The 27,449-nt window shown below is 41.5% G+C and overlaps 1 protein-coding gene across 2 annotated transcripts in view; it reads left to right on the top strand.

Moving 5' to 3' along the window:
• Positions 1-27,449, top strand: part of TTC28 (tetratricopeptide repeat domain 28) — a 504,341-nt gene that overhangs the window by 67,536 nt on the left and 409,356 nt on the right. The window lies entirely within an intron of this gene.

Below are 27,449 nucleotides of genomic sequence, written 5' to 3'. Positions count from 1 at the left end.
GATTCTTTCCCGCTCCCTTTAGGATCCTTTTCAACCTCAGGTCTACATCCCATATCTAAGCACCTGGAAGACAGCACACCCTTCTATTCTCTGGATCAGCTCTAGTTACAGGCCTGTCTATTCTTCTCAATAGAGTCCCCGATCACATAGACCTACGTTTTCCTGGTGACAGTGCTATTCTCCAGTCTCTCCCCTGTTCCCTCTGGCTGCAAGTTCTTTCCATTCCTATTTTCCCTTATAATCCTCTTCAACCCATCCTGTATCCTCCTGGGGCTCATATTTGGTGTAGTCTCCCTTGACTCTTCCGCTTTTCCTATAGGACTAGCCTCTCTTCTCTTCTTCCTTACCCTTCCACCTTCAGCAAGTACCTGCCGAGCCCCTTCTTCATTTTCCAACTCTGCAAACCTGTTCCTAAGCTCTATTTCTCCTTCAATAGCCCATCTTTTCCTCTGCCTAGTTCTTTTAGTCACATGCTTCCACTGACCACTTCCCTCACCCAGTCTCTCCTCAAAATTCACCAGCCCTGCTTCCATCTGTAAGTCTGAGCTTTTCCCTTCAGATACCTCATGTCTTTGCTCCATCATCTGCTCAAACCCCTTCCTAAACTCAATCAGGCTGGCTTTCCACCTGCATCTCCAAACCTCGGATCTTTTCCTCCATCAGCTCTATCAGACGGCATTTCATGCAGAAAAAACTCTTACCAGGTCCCCCCTCCAGGATCATGTACATACCACAGCTTCCACATCCAGTCATCCTCATTGTCTTCCACTACAGGAGTCACTCCCACAGCTGCCTCCGTATCCATCATAGCCTTCCTACCTTCTCTGCCAACAGAACTCCCACTCAAACTCCCCTGTTTATAGCTCTGTTTGCTAGCTCATGTGCCACTGCAGCTGTCTGTTAATACATGTTTATACATGTTAATACATGAACAGTTGCATATTTAATACAATGGACTCCTGCTGCTTAATTCAGTAAGGTTTAAATTAATTCAGTGAAGTTTATCTAAGATATTGTTATATCTGTCCGTTACTTTTCACAGAAATATTTTAAATAGTGCAGGAGCCCATAGATGCAAAAGTTTGGAATGAGGGCACTTCCCTTGGCATTGTTTGTTTAATTCAAGAAGGAACCATCTTCTCTGCAAAATTAACCCCTAGTGACATTACCCAGCAATGTGAAAAGCAAAAACTGACAGTGCTCTTAGAGAGCATGTAGTAATGGTCTCAAGTTGCATTGGGGAGGTTTAGGTTAGATGTTAGGAAAAACTTTCACTAGGAAGTTGGTGAAGCACTGGAATGGGTTACCTAGGGAGGTGGTGGAATCTCCTTCTTTAGAGGTTTTCAAGGTCAGGCTTGACAAAGACCTGGCTGGGATGTTTTAGTTGGGGATTGGTTCTGCTCGAGCAGGGGGTTGGACTAGATGATCTCCTGAGATCCCTTCCAACCTTGATATTCTGTGATTCTAAAATAAGAATGGTCATACTGGGTCACACGAAAGGGCCATCAAGCTCAGTATTCTGTCCTCTGACAGTGCCCAATGGCAGATGCCCCAAAGGGAATGATAAGACAGGTTATCATCAAGTGATCCATGCCCTGTTACCCAATCCCAGCTTCTGGCAGAGAGGCTAGGGACTCCATGCTAGGGACAAACAGAGGCTAGGGACACTAGAGATGATTCCAAGTTCCCAAACACCGCTAGAAACAAAACTGAGAAGATGCTCTGGATTCTCGTAGATCCTTTACACAGGAGTTGTTAATATATTGTGGAAATAACCTGTAAGAGGACCTAGAAAACATTACTAAACTCAAATTTTTCACCAGGATTTTGTATCAATACACAGGGTATCTACACTACAGTGGCAGTGCTTCAGCTGTGCTAGTGTAGCGTAGGTGCTTGCTTTATCGACAGAGAGGTTTTTCCATTGATGTGGATATCTCTGATAGGAAGTAGCTAGGTGGATGGGAAAATCTTCCAATTGAAAATCTAGCCATGTCTATACCAGGGATTAGGTCAATTTAACTGTGGAGTTCAGAGTGAGATTTTTTTTCCACAGTCCTGAGTGCCATGTACAAATGGACACAAATCAGACGTCAAGAATTATAACATTAAAAAACCAGTCGGAGAACACTTCAATCTCTCCGGTCACTCGATTACAGGCCTGAGGGTGGCTATCCTTCAACAAAAAAAACTTCAAAAACAGACTCCAACAAGAGACTGTGAATTGGAATTAATTTGCCAGCTGGATACAATTAATTTAGGCTTGAATAGAAACTGGGAATGGATGAGTCATTACACAAAGTAAAACTATTTCCCCATGGTATTTCTCCCCCCCACCGCACCCCCCACTGTTCCTCAGATATTCTTGTTAACTGCTGGATTTGGCCTACCCTGCTGCTCACCATGAAAGGTTTTCCTCCTCTTCCCCCCCTCCCCCGCTGCTGGTAAAAGCTCATCTTAAGTGATCTCTCCCCTACAGTGTGTATGTTAAAACCCATTGTTTCATGTTCTCTGTGTGTATATAAATCTCCCCACTGTATTTTCCACCAAATGTGTCCAATGAAATGAGCTGTAGCTCACGAAAGCTTATGCTCTAATAAATTTGTTAGTCTCTAAGGTGCCACAAGTACTCCTTTTCTTTTTGCGAATACAGACTAACACGGCTGCTACTCTGAAACCTGAGTGACATAGCTAGGTCAGTGTACATTTTAGATGTGAAGAAGCCAGAGAGATAGCAGTTGCCAGGGCCGTAACTGGGACAGGGTGAGCGGGCCAGCCACCCAGGCTACAAAGCCAAGAGGGCAGAAAAATGTGTTGGTATGGGGGGCATGCTGGGTCATGGGCCCGCCCAGATTTCTGCCTTCCATTTAGCCCACAGATTTTCGAACTTTGGCCCTATGGGGGCATGCCCCACACCTTGAAAACTATCACCACCTACCGTAAGCTGGCAAATCAAAAGCTGATGAGAGCCGCCCAACCTGCTGAGGCACCTTGCTTTCTGTGCTGTGGGAGCCTGGCAGACCACCTTGCCCTGCTCCCCAAGCCGGGCGGCCGCCTCTGCATAGTTGAGCAGCACAGCTCTGAGTTGTGCCCTTGATGGGCTCTTGTCTCTCCCTAAAGGAGCCCGGCATCTGTTAGAAATGCCCCCGGAGCCCGGCTGCCATGAAATGCTTCCCAAGGCTCTCTGCAGCAGCAGAGCCAAGAGCACCAAGGCAACGGCATGTCCTACAGTTTGAAAACCTCTATTCTAAGTGGAAGGCAGAAATTTAAGGGGAAGGGGCACGTGGCCCTCCACGTCCTCCCTGGGGGTGCAAATATGCTTGTTCACCCCAGGTTAGAATGCCTTGTTACAGCTCTGGTGGTTGTAGTAGTTGAGGTGTGATTAATCCATTTTAGTAAACTTTTCACAGCCTTGAGTGACTTAGCTAGATCAATGTAAATTTTAGGTGCGTCCCAGGTCTCGGGAGTGTGTGCGTGTGCGCAAAGTGAGATGTGAAGAAGCCAAGTAGCAGTTGCCAGGGCCATAACCAGGGAGACGTGAGCGGGCCAGCCACCCAGGGTACAAAGCTGAGGGGGTATAAAAATGGGGTTGTGAGGGGGTTCCCCCCCCATTTCTGCCCTCCATTTAATGCACAGGTTTTCAAACTGTGGAGCGCAGAGCGGCAAGGAGAGAGGTTAAAGAAATTGTAAAGGAAGAAGTGACAAGATTTGGGGTTGAAAAGGATACAGATTTTGAAAATGCAGTATCTGAAGGATGGAACTATATAACTAGATAAATCCAGATCCTAATATTGATAGAGAATTGTGACCAAAGGATTGACTTTTGTGATTTTTATTTCTTCCTAATGAAGTTTTGTGTCTGTTATGAAAGCATTTACCTCGTATTGGGAGTTGAGTAGCTTTCCTTTGACTGTGAAAAGAATAATTGCATCTGTTGAAACTTGGTCCTGGACACTTGCTAAGCCAGTGTTGTCAGCAGGTATGCTAATCAGTACAGGATTGACCTGAAACAGTTCGTTCTAGTTTACTTTCTCTAAATGTATCCATCTCAAACATGCTTGCCAATATTTACTGATTTTAACACCTACCCTTTTGGTGAGCAGGCAGGGTTTGTAGCTTGTATGACAGAAGTCAAGAATTCTAATTTCTAATTGTAGGTTACAATGTGAGCTAAAGAAGACTGCTGGGAGTGGAGTGGGTGAGGCTGTGTAAAGGACTATATCAAATTTGAACTGAGCTTTTCTTCTTCTTGAGAGATGAAGCCCAGTTTCCTCCTTAAAAAAAAACAAAAAAAACAAAAAACAAAAACCAGGCACTAACTAAACAAGCAAAATCTCCCTGGCTTCCGACATGACCTGGATGCCAGAGAGTTGGAACTCTGCCTCATGTAGAGTCAATGAAGAACAGTTGTTTTAACTTTTGGGTGCAGAGGGTCTTTTTTGTGGAAGATGCATGAATCTGCACGTACTGGCAAATATTCACCAGCAATTACACACCACACAACAAAAACATTAACCCAGAACCTATCCCTGCAAGAAATCTCGTTGCCAACTCTGTCCAAATATCTATTCAAGGGACACCATTGTAGGACCTAACCACATCAGCCACACCATCAGAGGCTCGTTCACCTGACATCTACCAATGTGATATATGCCATCATGTACCAGCAATGCCCCTCTGCCATGTACATTGGCCAAACGGACAGTCTCTACACAAAGGAATAAATGGAAACAAATCAGACGTCAAGAATTATAACATTCAAAAACCAGTTGGAAAACACTTCAAACTCCCTGGGCACTCAATAACAGACTTAAAAGTGGCAATTTTTCAACAAAAAACTTCAAAAACAGATTCCAATGAGAAACTGCAGAACTGGAATTAATTTGCAAACTGGATACCATCAAATTAGGTTTGAATAAAGACTGGGAGTGGATGGGTCACTACAAGAACTAAAGAAACCTAATTTCCCCATGCTAATTTGCCCCTACTGTTACTCACAAATCTTGTTAACTGTTTGAAATGAGCCACCCTGATTACCACTACAAAAGTGATTTTTCATCCTGTTGATAATAGCCTACTTTAATTGAATTGTCTCAATCTCCCACTTGGTAAGGCAACTCCCATATTTTCATGTACTGCTATATATATATCTTCCTACTGTATTTTCCACTTCATGCATCTGATGAAGTGCGTTTTAGCCCATGAAAGTTTATGCCCAAATAAATTTGTTACTCTATAAGGTGCCACAAGTACTCCTCGTTGTTTTTGCTGATACAGACTAACACGGCTACCACTCTGATACTGGTACATGTTGCCCTAATTCTGTCGCTTATCTGAAGCAAAACGTTGTTCTTTTTGATCTATGTAATGACCTCCTTTCTAACTTTGTATAACTGCTATCTTAATTGTTTTCAAGGGATATCGGGCACAACACAGCATTTGTTTCATTGTAGGTCTGAATTCTAAAGTATTTGGAATAGGAAATTCAGTGCATGGAGCTATTCCAGTTATGGTAAAAATGTAAAGTAAGGAGCAGGGGCTTATAAAACTCATCGTACCTGCTGGGTTTTATGCCCATGCCCTCACTCCTTGCTTCACCCAGCTATAACCTATGAGGAGGTAACAAAACGCATGTGCTTATAAAAGGCACTTAAAAGGATGTTCTGAGTTGATGAAAAGGAGAGGTTGTATTTTCACCAACCTGTTTTCTAAATCCATTTGAAGGAAGTTTCCTTCTCAGCTTTTAGGCTCCAGGACTCAAGCTCAGATAAGAATTTAAACCCAAATAGTTTGCAGAGGAGCCTAGTGGAAGAGAACAGCTTGATTCTGCTGTTTGATGTAAAGAAAATGAGTGAGATATTTCCAAATCCTGCAGTTTGCTTAATCTCTTGTGTCATGTTTGTGTGCTCTTAAACAGCACAACTTCTGTGGTAGGTGAAGTAATTCTTGGATACACACTATGCACAGTATAGTACGGGTGGGCAAACTTTTTGGCCCAAGGGCCACATCTTGGTATGGAAATTGTATGGTGGGCCATGAATGCTCACAAAATTGGGGGTTGCGGTGCAGGAGGGGATGAGGGCTCCAGCTGGGGATGCAGGCTCTGGGGTGGGGCCAGAAATGAGGAGTTCAGGGTGCAGGAGGGGGCTCCAGGCTGGGTCAGCAGGTTGGGGTGTGTGAGGAGGGTGGGAGCTCCAGCTGGGGGTGCAGGCTCTGGGATGGACTGGGGATGAGCAGCTGGGGGTGCAGGAGGGTGTTCTGTGCTGGGACCAAGGGGTTCAGAGGGTGGGAGGGGGATCAGGATTGGGGCATGGGAGGGGATCAGGGTACAGGCTCCGGGCGGCGCTTACCTCAAGCAGCTCCCAGAAGCAGCAGCATGTCCCCCTTCTGGCTCCTATGCAGAGGCGCAGCCAGGCAGCTCTGCATACTGCCTCATCCACAGGTGCTGCCCTTGCAGCTCCCTTTGGCCAGTGGGAGCTGTCGGGGTGGCACTTAGGGCAGGGGCAACATGCAGAGAGCCCCCTGGCTGCCCCTTTGCATAGGAGCCAGAGCCGGGGCATGCCTCTGCTTCTGGGAGCTGTGCGGAGCCATGGCATACGGGGGGCAGGGCAAGCCCCGGACCCCCCTCCCCAGCGGGAGCTCGAGGGCTAGATTAAAAGTCTGAAGGGCCACTTGTGGCCCCCAGGCTGTAGTTTGCCCATCCCTGGTATAGTACATAAAGCACTTCACATCTTCCAGATAAGATGTCCCCTTTACATGCAAGATGAAACTAATACTAGACATGATGGCACCTGAGCCAATTTATCTGGGCCCTGGCACAGAAATAGGGAACAAAGGATCTTTTTGTGCACTTACTATATATTCTGCCAATTAGAAAATTCCAGGCATCTGTTCTGTGTTCACGGATCTGATTTTCTGTAGGCATATTAGAAACTTGGGATCTGCCGTTTTCACCCAGAGTGTTACCTCCATCTCATGTTTTCACTCAACGGTTATGGGGTTAGAAGCTGCTCAGTGGCAGTGTTAATCGGCTGTTTGCACTGAGCAAAAATTCGTTCAGACTGAGGGCAGTAATCTCTCTCTTAGCTTTGCACAAAGCATTGCGAACTTGTTGCATGATCTCCACTCTGCCCCTAATGATGAATGTTGGTGTAATTTCAGTGATGATGTTAGGTCATAATAGGAATACAGATAACATTAAAATGAGAAGACAATAATATTGTCCTACAAAACATTATTTGCACTCTCCCTAAGAGAAAATGTAAACTTTTCTAATGCCAACAAAAAGAGAAGCCACCAAAGGCAGTTATTGTAGCAGAAGAACAGGTTTTGGAGCTTCGTCCCTGAATTCAGAAGTGCTTATAAAGGGAATGGAAATGGGTTAGGAATCCGTTATGAAAGATATCCAGACATCAAGTCTCTATTTTGTGGGGTTTTATAAGCAGAAGGAAAAGACTAAACATAGTCCAGGCAAACTATATTACATTCAGTTTTTTTTTTCTGTTGAATTGAAACATACTGATTAGGTTTTGGACTCTTGTGGTAGGAAATATGATGCCTCATTATGGGGTGCTATATTGTAAATCTTTCAGCTAGTTTTTGGTTATATTTTATATATTCAGTTAGAACATATTTATCTACAACAAACATCACAGTGTTCCCTTGGGACAAGTCAATGGCTGATTGGTGAGGGAGTAGGGAGGGGAGATTTCTTGCTTGGGGACATGTGCATTCTCCACTGACAGAATTCTTCAGGATCAAAACATTACTGAAATTCTCTCAGAACTGAATATTTATTTTTTATTCCTTGTGTTAATAGAAATACTAGTGAATTTTCAAATACCCTCAGCCCTCTTTCAACACATGGGTGGGAGAGAATGACAGGGTTCTGTCTTATTCAGTCTGGGTAGTAAACCTGCTGCTGTTCTATAGATGCTAAAATTGATTATATGCCCCAGTATATATGTAATTTATTGAACAAGTGTTTTTACATTCTGCCGGGAATTATCCTTTTGGGTACATATAAAATAGATTCAAGGCTGGTTGATTCTGTCATGTCCCAGCAAAACTATCCTTACCTGAGGGAGAAGGAGAGTGGATAGATCTGGAATCAGAGGAATTAAATTTTTTGCTTGCATTATTGAGTGTTCTTTGTCTCACAACAGCAAATCAGCCATTGCCTGTATTGGTAACAGGAAAGGAAAAATGGGAAAAAAAGAAAAAGATTTTGTGAGATAACATATTCTAGTAGATAATACACTAAAACCCTTGTGTTAACATGTCTGCTTTTTAGTTTAAAGGAACTTTGCAGACCCACATGATTGCAGCAGTCTAAAGTGTCTTTATTCTCCCTCCCCCCCCATTGTCTTTCTCTGTTGTCTGTTTTGTTCACTATATACATAAGGATGCAGACTCCATGATCTTGAATACCTCATAATTTATTAATGCTGTGATTTTCTTTAATCTCTGGATACTGGTGTTTGAGGATCAAAGCTTCTTAATACAATTTAGCAAATTATGCCTTGAAAGAGAGAGTAAAGTTAGCTACAAGAGAAACAAAATACATCCACTAAAAACTTAGAAACAAAAAGGATGTAAGAAGGGATTGTGGTGATTTTATGAAACTGTTTATTCTGCAGAAGGTGGAAATCTTTTGGTCCCAAAATTGTCCAATTCCTCGGTAACAACCTACCTCTCAGTTAAACAGCACCTTTTCCAAAGAAAGATGATGAAATGAGTGGGTTTCTTTTATGTGGAGGGACCTCACCATGTGTTTGTACCTATGTGTTTTTTAAAATATTTCATCCAGAATCTGAGTAAAATGACTCCCATTTCACATCACACACATGCATTTTTTTCCCCTACTAATCACCTCTCCAGTGTTCTCTTGCTTCCTTCTACACCTTCTCTTGTTAAAAAGGGGACTTTGTAAGTTGAGAAGAATGCTGAAAAAAACTGCACAGAAGGGAGGAGTGGGCAGGTATTGAGCCATAAGGCAGCTGGGTATTTGAAATGGAGTAGGTTTTTTGTGTGAGTGTTGTCATGTAGCTATAGGGAATGCTAAAGAATTGCTTACCCTGGTATTTTGTTAAACAACTCCGGCTGCTGATTATGTGACCAGTCTTTTGCACAAGAAGGGGGCATTTGCACTTCCTCTTATACTTCTACTAACACCTCACCTGAAACGTACCCCCATATGCTGTAGGGAACCCATGTTAAACTGATTGTTCTTGCTATTTATAGAGAAAATATAATCTCTAATTGCACACACAAACTTTTGAGCAAAGAATGTGATTTGACCACATAACTATTTTTTATGAATAGGACTCTTGTTTTTAATTTGATGAGCACAAACTTTCCAGTTCTGTTCTTCTCTTTACAATCTGTATTTAATTTGTAGAAAGCTGCATTCAAGTTTCTGAGACAAAACTGTTTAATGGATTTTTTTGCCTTTGCTAGAGCTTAAGTTGGGTTGGGTTACCCTGAAACTTAGCATGTTCACTCCTATATCTTTCCATCTTCTCCTTCTCATTTGCATGTAAATTTACTTCTTAGGATATGTTTAGACAGTGACTCCACCTTTCTTCCTTCCCTCCCAGAAATACATTTTTACAGCTGGTGGTTGCAAGTTGCGAGCTGTACCAGTGAGAGCATCATCCATGTGGTATTCTGCTAAAAATAGAGTAGAGGAATTCTCTGCATCTTGGACCATTTAGTCTGTTTACTTCAACTTTGTGAATGTCGCTTAATGTATTCTTGGTTCCCTTTTAGGGCTGGAGCTCCAAATTAATGGTGGTTTCTGCTTCCATTTCCTTGTTTCTTTCTTACTCTTATCTTCTAGAGCAGTGTTAAAATTTAATACTGAGTTGCTGTCTGTCTTAGGTAATTACATGGCAGTCTTTACCGTAGTATCTAAGTGCCTCACAATCTTCTGTTTTCCTCCTAACAATACTCCTGTGAGACAGGGCAGGTCTGTTACTCCCATTTTACAGATGGGAGCTGAGGCACACAGTGTCTTAAAGGACTTTTCCCAAGGTCATACAGGAAGTCAGTCAGAGTTGGGAATTGAGCCCAGGCCTCCTGAGTGCAAGGCTAATGCTCTAACCATTGGATCATTCTTCCTGTCTGTCCGTCTTTCTATATGTGTATTTAAATCATGATAGCCTTACAGAATTGTATTGTCCCAGTATGCAGTCTAAACATGGGCGTTCTGTAGCATCCTCCTGCTTTCCCTGGATCAGAAAAGGTGAGGGTTGTACTTTCAATATGGGAAAACTATAGTGAAGAGCTATCTATGATCCTTTTTTTCTTCCAACACCCCTGCTGACTCCAGAGTTTGGCTGAGAGTGAGGTGATGAAAGGGTTCAGTGCAGTTGTTTTAAATATTACAGTATAACTGCTGTCTTAAAAAGTCAAATACTGATAAAATGCCTTTCATTTTGTGCACTTTGCAAAACAAATTCGCAATAACTATGCGAGTTCTAAGAAGCCCTGCAGAAGAATCCAGCCCTTAGAGCAGACAGAGGGAGTAGAATGTATGTTCTCAGCAAGAAGCTGTTCCATTTTGAGAAAAAAGGTCACCTGAATTGAGCTTGAAAACCCTCACTGATACACTCAAGTTTTTTAATACAACATCAGCACAAAACATCACAGCACTTTCTTCAAATCTTTGTTTGTCTTTCCTACAGCTTCTGGAGAATACTCGCTGATACTTGGCAGATAGAAGATTTGACATGTTTCTGGTGGAACTGTATTGCAGTTGATATAATCTGAAGTGCATTTCTCTTCTGGAAATTCACTCTTCCTTACTCAACAAATCTTGTCCATGTATATTCAGAATTAGATCTTTTTATGGTTCAGTAACAAAAATGTGTATTGCTTTTTATTCCTGGTGGTCTTGGAGAACCTCCTTCATCACCATTGGTGGTGGTGGTGGTGGTATATGAAAAAGAAAAGGCCCTGCTTTGCTCTTGGAAGCCAGAGTCAATCTGCAGGGCTGTTAGAAAAAAAGATATCTTTGTGAGTGTCATCAGACTTGGTGCCCCAGGATGCCATTTTTGTCACTTTTTAGAAGAGAACTCTACTGTAGGCTCTTAAAGTTATGAGGACCCTGCCTACTTGGTTTTGTACCTATCTTCAGAAACCAAAGCATGTGCTGTTATCTCTTTTCCCTCTGAGGGGTGGCAGTTAAGATTTCTGCTCAGCTTCAGTATCTTTTCTCTTCCTTTATTTGTTTTCCAGTTTATTGACGTTTAAAGACCAGACATTTATCCATCCTTTTTCTCATCACAGGAATATTGAGTTCCCTCCTCTTGGGGATTATTTTCCTTATTAACATCATCACAGTGGTCCTTGATAGTCTGCTAATGAAGCACTCTTCAGAATTATCATGAGCGAATGCACACATGTGAGGGCGCTGTGCCCTCAGTCATCTTTAAAGTGCCAATTTTAGTAGCAACTTTTAGCACTACATAGTTTTGGATGTTTCTAGCAATTACTTGTTTTTCAAAGCACCAGTATTTACTGTATAGTTAACTTCCTCCCCATTCTTAGCTGAGACTCTGAGACTGACTTTTGTTTGCTAGTTCTTAACTGAGCTGGCTCTGAGCCTTTTAGTCCTTAGTGTTGTTGCTGGGGTCTGTTACAAATAGGATATGCCTTATGCATGCTATCTGATACTGTTGGGTTAGAACTATTTATTTCAAAATTTGTTTTGTTTTGCTTTCTTATTCTGTCTGCTAAAATTATTTTGCTGCTGTGTTTTTGCAATCTGCTGTGGTTATAAGTAGAACTTTGCTGTCTTTGGAGTCCTAATGCCCACTGATTGCAATGTATCACTGTTTCTTTCCTTCTGCTTTTACACCATTTGCTGATTTTAGTAACTGAACTACAAAGAATCCTATCCCATATTCTCTTTTCTACCATTGCTTTATAAGTTTGGTGACAGGTATATTATATAATCCTAGCTGTAGGGAGAAGATTCTCCTGGAATATTGTGTTCTGATCCTCTGTGGACCAGAAATGCAGTTAAGGGAAGTAGAAAAGCTGCAGAAGGAACACTGCTGCCATGAGGAATAATCTAAGGTCTTATTTGCGTGATTGGGGATTTCTAAGAGCAGGTTGGACAAACACCTGTCAGGGATGGTATAGATAATACTTAGTCCTGCCTTGAGTGCAGTGGACTGGACTAGATGACCTCTTGAGGTCCCTTCCAGTTCTATAATTCTGTAATCTTTAGTCTGCACTAGAGGTGTATAAATTTAGTGTGTGACACACTAGTATGAACTAAGGATGCCTGTGTGGATCCTGCTGGCACTCAATGAAAGTTCCTGAATACATGTTAATGTAGGACTGTTTGAAAAGGGACCACATTAACTCTCACTAGCAACTCTCAGTGTTTGCTGCATGGTCCAGATTGGGCTAGTTTGTGTCTGATGTGCTCATGCAGACTAAAATGTACACTCTTTTGGTGTAGACTAAACCACCGTTTAGACCAACTCTTAGGCTATGTCTGTGTACACTACAGCTTATATTGGCATAATTTATGTCACTCAGTGGTGTGAATAAACCACCTCCCTGCATCTCATAAATTACACTGACATAAGCGCCGATGTGGACAGTGCTATGTCAGCGGGAGAGCTTCTCCTGCTGACATAGCTACTGCCTGTCACAGAGGTGGTTTTGTTAAGCTGATGGGAGAGCTCTCTCCTGTCAGCATACAGCGTCTTCACCAGACATGCCGCAGCACGGTATGTTTAGACAAGCCCTAAGACGTTGCAAGGTTAGAGGACTGCAGTGAGATTTGCTGTATGGAGACCTTCTTACAGGTGGCTGCAATGCAGTAAGGAGAGAGAGATTCCAAGAGGTTGGGCTTGGAGTCCTGTGTAATAAATCAATAGGTAAGCGTGCTGGAACACTGAGCTCTTGCAGGCACATTTGTAACTTCTTGTTCAGGTTTAGCAGTTTAGTAATACATGAAGGTATCTCTGGACTCCTTGGGATTCTTATCTCCTTTTTGAGTTGTCAAATATTAAGAACCCACCCTATTTGTCAGTCTAGTCTCTAGGGTAATTGCTGAAATGGAAATGGTCTCTAAATGGAGTCAAATGGTAGAGAATCATAGAATATCAGGGTTTGAGGGGACCTCAGGAGGTCATCTAGTCTGATTCCCTGCTCAAAGCAGGACCAATCCCCAACTAAATCATCCCAGCCAGGGCTTTGTCAAGCCTGACCTTTAAAAACCTCAAAGGAAGGAGATTCCACCACCTCCCTAGGTAACCCATTCCAGTGCTTCATCAACTTAACTTGAGATTGAGAAACAAACTGTGTGTGTGGGGGGGTATATTACTGAAAAAGTGGTGGAAAATGATTGTAATTAGGAGTTTAATAGTGAAAGTTGTGTGTAATTTATGCAGCCCATTGCATTGAATTAGTATTTCAAATGTTTTTTTAGCCATGGCCATGTCGTTTTCTCAGTTCTACACCATATCAGCCTCATGGAAGCCATGTGCTTGACTTAATTTTCTCATGTTGTTGGCCTTTCAGTGCTCTCCAGTAGTTTATTTAAAGAACAGTATTCCTTCCCTTCCCCCCGCCTCACTTCTCTATAATTAAGTAGGATCCACAGTGAAGATAATAAAGTAAAGCTAGGAAATGTAACACTTTTACACAGATAATTACTGCATTAAATACAGAAATTGTTCTGAGCCAAAAAATGTGATCACACTTCAAATTAGCATTAAATGAATAGCAAAAATTTTGTGGCTAATATCATTACTAATTAAATCTGTTGTTCTCTCCAAGTGGATGTTCACCTTCAGTTTCTAGACAGAGCTAATCTTCAGATGCTCAGCCTGTAACCAGAACTGTTGTTACACAAAGCAATGGAGTGGATTCTTCATACTCTACTCCTGGGGGAATTCTGCACTAAAAAAATTTAAAATTCTGTGCACAATATTTTTAAAATTCTGCATATTTTATTTGTCAAAATAACACAATATAATCACTCCAGTTTCAATTATTTTGGTAATTATTTTGAAATACTTGGCAGCAAGTATGTCTGTAACAATACAGACAACAAAAACAACGTAGGAAATATTTTATGACAAATAGATTCCTTTCTAAGCATATTAATACAGAACTTTGAGTAATAATTCATTTAAACTACAAAGCAGAAACGTATTTCTTGCACCCTCGGAAGCCGTGCAAAAGTTTTGGGGAGTCAGGGTTAACAGAGGACCTGAGGGAGAGGGAAGTCCTCTTCAGAATGAACTTGGAGAGCTGTTGGGTGTGGGTGGGAAAAGTATGGAAAAGGTTATTTTTTGGCGGGGGAGCGATTGTTAGGGAGTTGGGGAGCATCCCCCATGCAGACCCTGGCTGTGACCCCTAGTGTCTCCCATTCAGTAATTCACACCTGCCCCTGTCCCCATGTGGTCCTGCACCCCCACTTCTATTCAGCCCCGGCTCAATGCTGTCACGCCACTAGCTCCTGCGCCCCTGCCCCAGTCTGTCTCCCCCCACTAGCCCTTCTGAACCCCAGTCTGTCATCCCTCAGCATCCCAATGTGTGCCTTGCTCTGTCCACCCTCCCCATCCTGAGCCTCCTCATCTGGCCCCAGGGACAAGGGTGCTATGAAAAACATAGCCTCTCCTCCTTCCTTTCTGCAGCTGGCTGCTCTGGTCCTGGCTGCCCTCTCTTTTGGTGCCACAGCAGCCCTGGGTGGGCAAAAGATATAACTGTAGCGCCTTCCTGGCAGATGTATTTTCTGCGGAGAAAATATAATCTGTGGGGGGCATGAATTCTGTGCCTGCACAGTGGCACAGAATTCCCCCAGGAGTAATGTTGATTCAAGTTTTTCAAGATTAGGCTTCAGCAAAAAAACCAGCAGACGTAAGCAAAGAGTCTTATAGTTTTGGCATCAAGTATTAGGAGCTAAATGTTTCACTCTTACTGAGGCTGCCTTCTGTGGTGCATGCCTTTTTACCAGATCATGCATATATCATGGCCTTTCCTATACAATGCTCTCTCATTTGCTGTGATGGGCAAATTAGGTAGTCTACTCTGTTCTGCAGTACAGATGGAAAGAATGTGCCAACACATCTGTTAGTGACTGTGTTTAAGTGAGATTAATCCCTAAATTATGAAACTTTGTCCAATATGATGCGTTCTGCTCTACAGTGAACAATAAAGATTCATGTTGCCTTCTTTTCTGGATTTCAGCTAGTTCTGTACTTTTTTCTCTCTGGCCTGTTTTACTTGCTCTGAGAAGTTACATAACTTAACCTCTCAAGAAATTAATGAAGGGTTATAATAAAATCCAAAACATGAAACGCAAGATTTGTAAGATATTTAGTGCAGTTATTTTTATAATCTCTTATGGCACTTCCAGAAGTTTAGCTATGGCACTCAAATTCTTATACTGCATGTTCATAGATTCCTGAAGGGACCATTGTAATCATCTAGTCTGACTTCTGCTGTAGTACAGGCCACACAACTTCCCCAAAATAATTCCTAGAACAGAAGTTGACAACCTTTCAGAAGTCGTGTGCTGAGTCTTCATTTATTCACTCTATTTTAAGGTTTCATGTGCCAGTAATACATTTTAACATTTTTAGGTCTCTTTCTATAAGTCTATAATATATAACTAAACTATTGTTGTAGGTAAAGTAAATAAGGTTTTTAAAATCTTTAAGAAGCTTCATTTAAAATTAAATTAAAATGCAGAGCCCCCCAGACCAGTGGCCAGGACCCGGGCAGTGTGAGTGCCACTGAAAATCCACTCCCGTGCAGCCTCTGGCACGCATGCCATAGGTTGCCTAACCCTATCCTGGAGTATATCTTTTAGAAAAACATCCACTCTTGCATTAAAAATAGTCAGTGATGGAGGGTGTACAAGGACACTTGGTAAATTATTCCAGTGTTTGTTTACACTCACTGTCAAAATTTATGCCTTATATCCTGTCTGAATTTGTCTAGCTTCAGCTGCAAAACATTGGAGCATGCAACATCTTCCTCTGCTAGATTGAAGAGCCCATTGTTAAACATTTGTTCCCCAGGTAGGTACTCATAGACTGTAGTCAAGTCACCCCTTAACCTTCTTTTTGTTAGACTCAAGGAGATCAATCTATTCAGTTTATCACTATAATGCTTGTTTTCTAATCCTTTAATCATTCTTGTGGCTCTTCTCTAAATCCTCTCCAGTTTATCAATATCCTTCTTAAATTGTGGCACCAAAAATGGACAGAGTATTCCAGAAGCAATTGCGCCAGTGCCAAATATAGAGGTAAATTAACCTCTCTACTCTTACTCTAGAATTCTCTGTTTATGCATCCAAGGATTGCATTAGCTGTTTTGGCTACAGCCTCACACTGGGAGCTCATGTTCAGATGATTATTCACAATGAACCCCAGATCTTTTTCAGAGTCACATCTTCTCATGATGGAGTCCCGCATTATGTAAATATTATTTTGTTCCTAAATGTATACGTTGCATTTAGCCATATTAAAGTGCATATTGTTGGCTTGCGCTAGGCTTGCCAAGTGATGCATATCTCTCTGTATCAGTGACCTGTCCTCTTCATTATTTACTACTCCTCCAGTTTTTGTGTTATCTGCAAACTTTCAATTATTTTTTTTCTTCCAGGACATTAATACAAATGTTACATAGCATAGGACTGTGAACTGATTCCTGCGGGACCCCACTAGGAAAACACCCTTCGTCGATGATTCTCTGTTTACATTTTGAGACCTATCATTTAATATGTGCCATGCTAATTTAATATATTTATAGTTTTTTAATGAAAAAATCATGGGGCACAAGTCAAATGCCTTAGACATCTAAGTATGTTATATCAGCACTATTACCTTTATCAACCAGGCTTATATTTTTTGTCGATTGTGTGTGTAAAGTGAAATCAATGTTGATCAATACTTCCCATGAAAATCTAATTCTTCCAAGCCTAGAGTGTGTCTAAACATATAATCAAGGCTTCCCCTTTGATATTATTCCAGTATGTCAGAATTCTCTCACCAATCACTGTATGTGATGGACTTCCTTAGTATTCTTTTGGGGCACGAGGAAGAGTCTTGTTCTATGTGCCTAGTATGCCAATGGATGAAAATTGTTACCTGTTTTCTTCTAGTAGAACTAGTGGAGCACAGGCACATGTAGACAAACCTTTCCTCACTTCACCTCTCCTCATGCTGGAGAAGTATCTTTGTGCAAATAATTGTTTAAACTCTGGCAGCATTTCCCCCCCACATTGCTTATGGACTACTTTACAAATATACGCAGAGCCCCAACTGCACCTGATGGGAACATAGAGGATACATACTTTGATATGGCCTAAGTGAGTGGAAGCTGCTTCCAGTTGTTAACCAGAAAAAAGCCATCTTGTAATACTGCAGAAAACCACATAGTAAGCAAATACACTATGTATATAACGATCCACCCTCCATTCAGAAAGATCAAGGATATTACATTTTTTGCCATTGGTTACATTCTCTGTGTTAGTCGCTCTGGAGACACTGTTACAGGCTTATGGTTGAAGTTCAGGTTAATTACTTGCTGCTTTAATTCTTGTATTACAATTTATTGCTTATCAGTTAAACAAAATAATTCAAGATCCAGCTTCCCTTCTTCTTTCCTTGTGGGAATGCTATATTTTGGGAGACTGTCTCTTGCAAGCAGTATATTTGATACATTCAGGACTTCCGATGTGATAGATCCTTTTCTGATTCAACTAGGCGTATAATGAGGTGCAAATGAAATCACCTTTTTGCCATTTTTACACTTGATCCAGAAAATCTGTCTCAAGTAAGATACCAAACAGAGAAGCACTTTCAGAGTTCACAAAAGGCATAGGCAGAATTTTTGAGGACTGCAGAGAGAGTGAGAGAGAATACTTAGTAGTTACAGCTAAATTTAGTAGTAGATAATAGTGTCCTTTTGTGGAAAAAATGTCTTGTACCTAGAAACTGTAGTGTTAGTGCTTTATTAATTCATAGCTAACTAATTTGGAGTAATTATTCTTCTGTATGATAGATGCACGCTAAAGTAAGTTACCAATCATGTAGTCTACTTTTTCAGTTCAGTCTAAAGGTTCAGGTCCTAACTCCTCGTTCTGCATGTGTTAGTAACAGTTGGAGAACAAGTTTCAGAGTAGCAGCCATGTTAGTCTGTATTCGCAAAAAGAAAAGAAGTACTTTTGGCACCTTAGAGACTAACAGATTTATTTGAGCATAAGCTTTCGTGAGCTACAGCTCACTTCATCGGATGCAGAACAATGTAACTGTTGCTGGCTGTTGGAACCCAGTACAGAAGGTGTGGTGTGTGCATGTGATGGGGGTCATAAAAGCCTAGATAGCAGATGGATGACTTCTAGAATGCCAGTGTGCAGTTAAGTTTAGCATCTCACAGTAAATTTAAGAGAGAACAAGAAATAGCTAATTTTTTGCTGCTGAAATCTTGTCTCATTACATACATATTTATTAACAAATTTATTAGAGCATAAGCTTTCGTGAGCTACAGCTCACTTCATCGGATGCATTTGGTGGAAAAAACAGAGGAGAGATTTATATACACACACACACAGAGAACATGAAACAATGGGTTTATCATACACACTGTAAGGAGAGTGATCACTTAAGATAAGCCATCACCAACAGCAGGGCGGGGAAAGGAAGAAAACCTTTCATGGTGACAAGCAGGTAGGCTAATTCCAGCAGTTAACAAGAATATCAGAGGAACAGTGGGGGGTGGGGTGGGAGGGAGAAATACCATGGGGAAATAGTTTTACTTTGTGTAATGACTCATCCATTCCCAGTCTCTATTCAAGCCTAAATTAATTGTATCCAGTTTGCAAATTAATTCCAATTCAGCAGTCTCTCGTTGGAGTCTGTTTTTGAAGCTTTTTTGTTGAAGGATAGCCACTCTCAGGTCTGTGATCGAGTGACCAGAGAGATTGAAGTGTTCTCCAACTGGTTTTTGAACGTTATAATTCTTGACGTCTGATTTGTGTCCATTCATTCTTTTACGTAGAGACTGTCCAGTTTGGCCAATGTACATGGCAGAGGGGCATTGCTGGCACATGATGGCATATATCACATTGGTAGATGCGCAGGTGAACGAGCCTCTGATAGTGTGGCTGATGTGATTAGGCCCTATGATGGTATCCCCTGAATAGATGTGTGGACAGAGTTGGCAACGGGCTTTGTTGCAAGGATAGGTTCCTGGGTTAGTGGTTCTGTTGTGTGGTGTGTGGTTGCTGGTGAGTATTTGCTTCAGATTGGGGGGCTGTCTGTAAGCAAGGACTGGTCTGTCTCCCAAGATCTGAGAGAGCGATGGCTCGTCCTTCAGGATAGGTTGTAGATCCTTGATGATGCGTTGGAGAGGTTTTAGTTGGGGGCTGAAGGTGATGGCTAGTGGCGTTCTGTTGTTTTCTTTGTTGGGCCTGTCCTGTAGTAGGTGACTTCTGGGTAGTCTTCTGGCTCTGTCAATCTGTTTCTTCACTTCAGCAGGTGGGTATTGTAGTTGTAGGAATGCATGATAGAGATCTTGTAGGTGTTTGTCTCTGTCTGAGGGGTTGGAGCAAATGTGGTTATATTGTAGCGCTTGGCTGTAGACAATGGATCGAGTGGTATGATCTGGATGAAAGCTAGAGGCATGTAGGTAGGAATAGCGGTCAGTAGGTTTCCGATATAGGGTGGTGTTTATGTGACCATCGCTTATTAGCACCGAGGTGTCCAGGAAGTGGATCTCTTGTGTGGACTGGTCCAGGCTGAGGTTGATGGTGGGATGGAAATTGTTGAAATCATGGTGGAATTCCTCAAGAGCTTCTTTTCCATGGGTCCAGATGATGAAGATGTCATCAATGTAGCGCAAGTAGAGTAGGGGCATTAGGGCACAAGAGCTGAGGAAGCGTTGTTCTAAGTCAGCCATAAAAATGTTGGCATACTGTGGGGCCATGCGGGTACCCATCGCAGTGCCGCTGATTTGAAGGTATACATTGTCAACAAATGTGAAATAATTGTTGTGGGTAAGGACAAAGTCACAAAGTTCTGCCACCAGGTTAGCCGTGACAGTATCGGGGATACTGTTCCTGACGGCTTGTAGTCCATCTTTGTGTGGAATGTCGGTGTAGAGGGCTTCTACATCCATAGTGGCTAGGATGGTGTTTTTAGGAAGATCACCAATGGACTGTAGTTTCCTCAGGAAATCGGTGGTGTCTCAAAGATAGCTGGGAGTGCTGGTAACGAAGGGCCTGAGGAGGGCGTCTACATAGCCAGACAATCCTGCTGTCAGGGTGCCAATGCCTGAGATGATGGGGCGTCCAGGATTTCCAGGTTTATGGATCTTGGGTAGCAGATAGAATACCCCAGGTCAGGGCTCCAGGGGTGTGTCTGTGCGGATTTGTTCTTGTGCTTTTTCAGGGAGTTTCTTGAGCAAATGCTGTAGTTTCTTTTGGTAACTCTCAGTGGGATCAGAGGGTAATGGCTTGTAGAAAGTGGTGTTGGAGAGCTGCCTAGTAGCCTCTTGTTCATACTCCGACCTATTCATGATGACGACAGCACCTCCTTTGTCAGCCTTTTTGATTATGATGTGAATATTTCCAACGCACCTCTGACCAACATATTAACCCACAGAGACCTTCCTGCCAACACTACAAAAAGAAGGATTCTGGGTGGACTCCTCCTGAAGGTCGAAACAGCAGCCTGGATTTCTACATAGACTGCTTCCGCCGACGTGCACGAGCTGAAATTGTGGAAAAGCAGCATCGCTTACCCCATAACCTCAACCATGCAGAACACAGTGCCATCCACAGCCTCAGAAACAACTCTGACATCATAATCAAAAAGGCTGACAAAGGAGGTGCTGTCGTCATCATGAATAGGTCGGAGTATGAACAAGAGGTTACTAAGCAGCTCTCCAACACCACTTTCTACAAGCCATTAAATTAGATGCATCCTGGATGGTTTACACCTTTCTCTGAAGCATCTTACATTTTTTGCTGTCTGAGACAGCATACTAAAGTGGAAGGACTATTGATCTGTTCTGGTACAGCAGTTCCTATACTCTTACAGGTTTCAGAGTAGCAGCCGTGTTAGTCTTCATCCGATGAAGTGAGCTGTAGCTCACGAAAGCTTATGCTCTAATAAATTTGTTAGTCTCTAAGGTGCCACAAGTACTCCTTTTCTTTTTGCGAATACAGACTAACATGGCTGCTACTCTGAAACCTGACTCTTGTAGATGTAACCTTCAAACTCCCTTATATATCTAACAAGCATGTGCTTTTTGCAGATCTCAAATAACAAGTAATTCCACGTTCAAGCTTCTCACTTTTCATTCTCTTTTCCTTTTCATTGCTTGGGTTGCTCAGTTTTATCTTGATATTCCTGATGGAATGGGCATTACCCCTGATTGAAGGTTTGGGGGGCCCATTAGCACTTTAGGTTAACAGTAGTTTTTCTGAGTACTCTCCCAGGTCTTTGGAGACATGTGGGGCTTCAAGGTTCCCAATTCCTCTAAATCTTTGCTAAGAAAATGTTGTATTAGGCTGTGTCTACACTATAGTGTATGTTAGCATAGTTTGTCACTCGGGTGTGAAAAAACCACCTCCCTGAGTGACACAAGTTTCACTGACAGAAGTGCTCTTGTGCACAGCGCTATGTCAGTGGGAGAGCTTCTCTTGTCAATGTATAGCTTCTGCCATTTGCAGAGGTGGTTTTATTATGCTGATGGGAAAGCTCTCTTCTCTCGGCATAGAGCATCTTCACCAGATGCACTGCAGTGGCACAGGTGTTCCAGTAAAGCTGCAGCACTGTCCATATAGACATGGCCCTAGTTTCACTCCAGGGAATTTGAATGTTCCACATGTTCGTATTTATTTTATGCTGATATGTTTTTGTTAACTTACCTTCCTTTCTGAATGTGCTCAGGGAAGTTGCATTTTATCATGAATATATGGCTATAAAATGCATGGAACCATATTTCAGGGAGTAAATGTTTCACGACTCTAGCACATGGATACTAAAGAAAAAATAAAAACTTCCGGGATTTGGTTGCACTATAAAAGTGTGCCTAGGAATAATGGATTTTGTGACTGTTTGGAAAGGGGACAGCTAGCTACAGCACTGAACCCAGGAGAGCAGAAAATGCTTGTGCTTTACTGTGGAGAGAAATGTTTGATGCTATAATATACATTCATTTAGGCTTTAGGAAGCTGTAACAAAATAGAGAATGCAAGAGAAGAGGAATGTGAATGAAGGCGTGTGTGGTAAATGCAGATTTTGTAAAGAGCCTCAATAAGTGTCCCAAAGAAGAAGAATAAAAAAAAAAGTAGCTGCTTGTTCATTTCATGTAACCCCACCATCCCCCATTCCTTCCCCTCCTTCCTCCGCGCCGCTTTACTGCCTCATGCTTGGGCTGCAATAATGTTACTGGTTCTGAAGCCTCTGTCGGGGAGTATTGCTGTTTGGATCATAAATTGAATTCTGGCTCAGAAACAGCTATTTTCCCCAATGTGCCCCTAACATCAATATGATCAAGCTACCTAGAAAATAATAAAATTTCAAACATAGAAAATGACTCTACAGAAGTTCTGCATTTTCTGATGCAGTGTTAGACTTGCAAGCAAAAATAGGAAGCCATGAAGTTTATTGCTGCCATAAAAAATTGTTTTTCTAAATCACTCTTGGTGCTTAATAAAACCAGAAAATTATCATCTGAATTTCACCTGTCGAAAAAGACATCAAAATACTCCAGACTCTAGACTCTACAAACTCATCTTTTCCAAAAATTCCTGAGAACAGAGAGAAACAACCTGCCTCCGGTGGCCCTACAAATCTAGGGACAATTAACCTAAGCAATCTGGCTGACTTCACCTGCTGAAATGGAGCTGAAAGAGGCTCCAAGAGGCCCACTACCCTGAGTTAAATCCTGGGATCTGTGGAATGATGGCCAATCAGCACTCCTCCCCCATAGCTTCCAATTTCAGTGCCCATTAATCTGATAATCAGGAACCATTGACTACAGTAACTCCTCATTTAAAGTCATCCCAGTAAATGTCCCGGTTAACCTTGTTTCATTGTTACATTGCTGATTAATTAGAGAACATGCTGGTTTAAAGTTGTGCAATGCTCCCTTATAACTGTCATTTGGCAGCCGCCTGCTTTGTCCAGTGCTTGCAGGAAGAGCAGCCTGTTGGAGCTAGCTAGTCGGGGCTTGGAACCAGGGTGGACTGGCAGCCCGCCTATCCCTTAAGTTCCATGTGCTGCAGCTGTCCAGCAGGCTATTAATTCCCTGCAGTTCAGCTGTCACTCCCCCCACTGCTGTGTGCTGTTCCTGCTCTCTGCCTTGGAGCTGCTCCCTGGAGCCTCCTGCTTGCTGTGCAGGGGGCGGGGAAGAGGGGGGCTAATGTCAGGGTGTCCCCCTCCCCCATGCTGCTGCACCCCGCTTAGCCCATTTCCATAGGGCAGGAGGGGGCATGACATGGCTCAGGATGGAGGGAGCTTCCTGGCAGCAGCTTCTGTCTCAAATTGCTGATCTACTTAAAAAGACAGTGTACTTAGAGTGGGCCAGCGTACTTAAAGGGGCAATGCATATTTCTCTCTTTCTCTCACACAATGTGTGTCTGTCTCTGTTTTCAATCCCCTCACTCCATTTGTGCTGCCTCGTAGAGTGTGAGACTACATTAACAACAATAGTTTAACTCTTGAGGGCTCAGCTGATTGCTAGTTCATCATTTAGCAGTAAGGCATTCCCTGTGAAATATCCCACCCTCTGACTTCACCACCTCAACCAAGCTTCACAATCATCATCGCTGTGTACCAATATTAAATTGTTTGTTTAAAACTTACTCTGTGTGTGTGTGTGTGTGTGTGTGTGTGTGTGTGTGTGTGTGTGGTGTATAGTCTTTTGTCTGGTGAAAAAATGTCCCTGGAAACACCCCTCCCCCCCATTTACATTAATTCTTATGGGGAAATTTGATTAGCTTAACATTGTTTCACTTAAAGTCACATTTTTCAGGAACATAACTACAATGTTAAGCGAGGAGTTACTGTATTTACCCTGGCTCCAACAGTGACTTCCTCTGTGTCCTGCCAAGTCATTTATCTGCAGTGTTTTATTTTCCTGCTCAGTAAAATAAATCCTGCTTCCTGGGGTATGCGTATTTAAAGGTTAATTATTTGTGAAGCTCTCTGAGATGCTCTGATGGCAGACGTTGTGGAAGTGCAAAACTTTGGTATGTGCAAGGTTAAAAGTGCTACATAATTATATCTACATATTTTCCAATTTCTTTAAATAAAAGAATGCTAATCTATTTCTATCACAGGCAACGGTTCAAGTCAGCCCTTCAGTACGTTACAGAAAGTTCTGTTGGGTCTTGTAAGTTGGGGGTGAGCAGCCTTTATCATATGTGCTCCTGTATCAGGGGATTCATTTTGATGTGAAGTTAATTATCTGTTAATCGATACTGTATTTGGCATAAGAAGCAATGGAACCTGGTAAAAGAAGTTACAGCATTTCTGTGTAAATCTAGAAATATGTTGCCTATCTCACTTAAAAAGTTGTCATCAGTTTATGAAAAAAAGATATCAGAGTAGCAGCCGTGTTAGTCTGTATTTGCAAAAAAGAAAAGGAGTACTTGTGGCACCTTTATTGTGCTCAAATAAATTTGTTAGTCTCTAAGGTGCCATAAGTACTCCTTTTCTTTTTTGAAAAAAGATAGGTGATGCAGACACAGAAACTGTGATTGTGGGAATCATAGATTCCAAGATCACCTAGCCTGAACTCCAGTATAGAAGAGGTGGTAGATAGAATGTCCCCAAAATAATTCTTAGAGCATAAGTTTTTTGAAGCACATCCAGTCTTGTTTTAAAAATTCGGTGATGGAGAATCCACCACAACACTTTGTAAACTGTTCCACTGTTACATTTCTAACAGTGAAGGTAATTAATGCCTTATTTTCAGTCTGAATGTGTCCAGCTTCAACTTCCAGCCATTGGATCGTGTTACACCCTTCTCTGCTAGGTTGAAGAACCCGTTATTAAATATTTGTTCCCCGTGTAGGTACTTCTCTTTAAGTTAAATAGATTGAGCTCCTTGGTCTTTCATTATAAGGTATGTTTTCTAATCCTTAATTATTCTTGTGGGTCTTCTCTGAACCCTCTACAATTTATCAACATCCTTCTTGAATTGTGGACACCAGAACTGTACACAGGATTCCAGCAGTGGTTGCACCAATGTAAAATATAGAGGTAAAATAATTTCTGTTTCTACTCGAGATTCCTCGAGGATTACATTTAAGGATTGCATTAGCTCTTTTGGCTACAGCATCATACTGGGAGATCATCTTCAGCTGAGTATCCACCACAATCCCCAGATCTTTTGAAGAGTCATTGCTTATCAGGATACGGTGCACTTTCTTGTAAGTATGACCTACATTCTTTGTTCTTAGATACACAGCTAAGTATAAATGTATACTAAAATGCATATTGTTTCCTTGCGTCCAGTTTACTAAGCAATCCAGATTGCTCCATATCAGTGACCTGTTCTCTTAGAATCCTAGAATCATAGAATATCAGGGTTGGAAGGGACCTCAAGAGGTCATCTAGTCCAACCCCCTGCTCAAACCAGGACCAATCCCCATTTTTTGCCCCAGATCCCTCAAGGACTGAACTCACAACCCTGGGTTTAGCTCTTCATTATTTACCGTTCACCTAATTTTTGTGTCATCTGCAAACTTTTTCAATGATGCTTTCATGTATTCTTCCAGGTCATTGATCAAAAATTTTAAATAGTTATAGCACTGCAGCACCCCTCCGGAAACAAACCCATTTGATGATGATTCGGTTGGCAAGCGTTTGATCCATGTAATGTATGCCATTTTAATTCTATATCATTCTAATTTATTTAACATTTCAGATGGTACCCAGTCAAATGCTTATTAGAAATTTAAGTATATTACATCAGCACTATTACCTTTATCAACCAAATTTGTAATCTCATCACAAAAATATATAAAATTTGTTTGACAAGATATATTTTCTGTAAACCGATGTTGCTTGGCATTAATTATATTACCATCCTTTAATTCTTTATTAATCCAGTTACATATCAGCTGTTCCATTCTCTTGCCCAGGACCTAAGTCAGACTGTCAGGCCTAAAATTAACTGTCATGATGTTTACCCTTTTTAAAATATTGGCACAACATTAGCTTTTGTCCAGTCTTCTGAATCTTCCACTGTGTTCCAAGACTTATTGAAAATCAAATTTAAGGTCTAGTGAGCTCCTCGTACAGCTCTTTTAAAACTCTTGACTGGAAGTCATTCAGACCTGCTGATTTAAAAATGGAGCTTCACTAGCTGCTGTTTAACATCCTCCTATGATACTATTGCAATGGAATTAGTGTTATCATGTGATATGACTACATCATTTGTTTTTCCAAAACACAGAAGAGAAATATTTATTGAACACTTCTTCCTTTTCTGCGTTATTATTGATAATTCTACCATTTTCTCTAGTAATAGACCAATACCATTGTTAGGATTATTTTAGTTCCTAAAATACTTTAAAAACTGCTTCATATTGTCCTTAACTCTGCTGGCTATAGATTTCTTTATGTACTTTTGCTTTCCCTTACCAGTTTTCTGTGATTCCTAGCTTCTGATTTATATTCATTACATTCAACTTCCCCTTTCTTCTATTTGTTATAATTTTTTTTATTTTGTATAGCTGCCTTCTTTTCTCTTCTAAATCAGGTCATTTTTTAACCTCCTATGTGACCTTCCTCAATTGTGAGATTGTAACTTTTTGGGCATCTATAAAGCATGAAGTTTGTATATTACTGGTCTGGACTTTATTTTGTTTGCACGTTATAAATATGATCAAGTCATGATCACTTGTACCATTAATTTTTAGTTCTGTGATCAGTTCCCCATTAAACTGTCAGGAGACGGTCTAATCTAGAATTCCCCAGAGTTGGTTGCAATGCATCCGATGAAGTGAGCTGTAGCTCACGAAAGCTTATGCTCTAATAAATTTGTTAGTCTCTAAGGTGCCACAAGTACTCCTTTTCTTTTTGCGAATACTTTTTGAGTTAGGAAATTGTCATATATAATATTTAGAAATTCCGAGGATGTTTTTAATACTGGCAGTTTGAGACCTTCAGTATAGCTCTCTTGGATTGAAGACGCCCATGGTTATACAGCTTTTTTTCTTACATTATAGGTATGTAAAGAACCAGCCATTCTGTTCCCTAGTGTGATTTGGTGTTCTGTAGTGTGTACCCCCTCATGTTTTTCTCTTAGGATATTGATTTATAAACATTTCAGATCATTTTCATCTGACTTATCAGTGACTCGGAAACAGGTAATGGCATTTTTGATAAAGTACTGCTTCTGTTCCCCTTTTGTACACTTGATCCTTCCAAAATAGGTTATAACCATTG

The sequence above is a fragment of the Dermochelys coriacea genome, chromosome 15, assembly GCF_009764565.3.
Source record: "Dermochelys coriacea isolate rDerCor1 chromosome 15, rDerCor1.pri.v4, whole genome shotgun sequence".
Taxonomy (NCBI): Eukaryota; Metazoa; Chordata; order Testudines; family Dermochelyidae; genus Dermochelys; species Dermochelys coriacea.
This window is presented reverse-complemented; position numbering and strand designations above follow the sequence as displayed.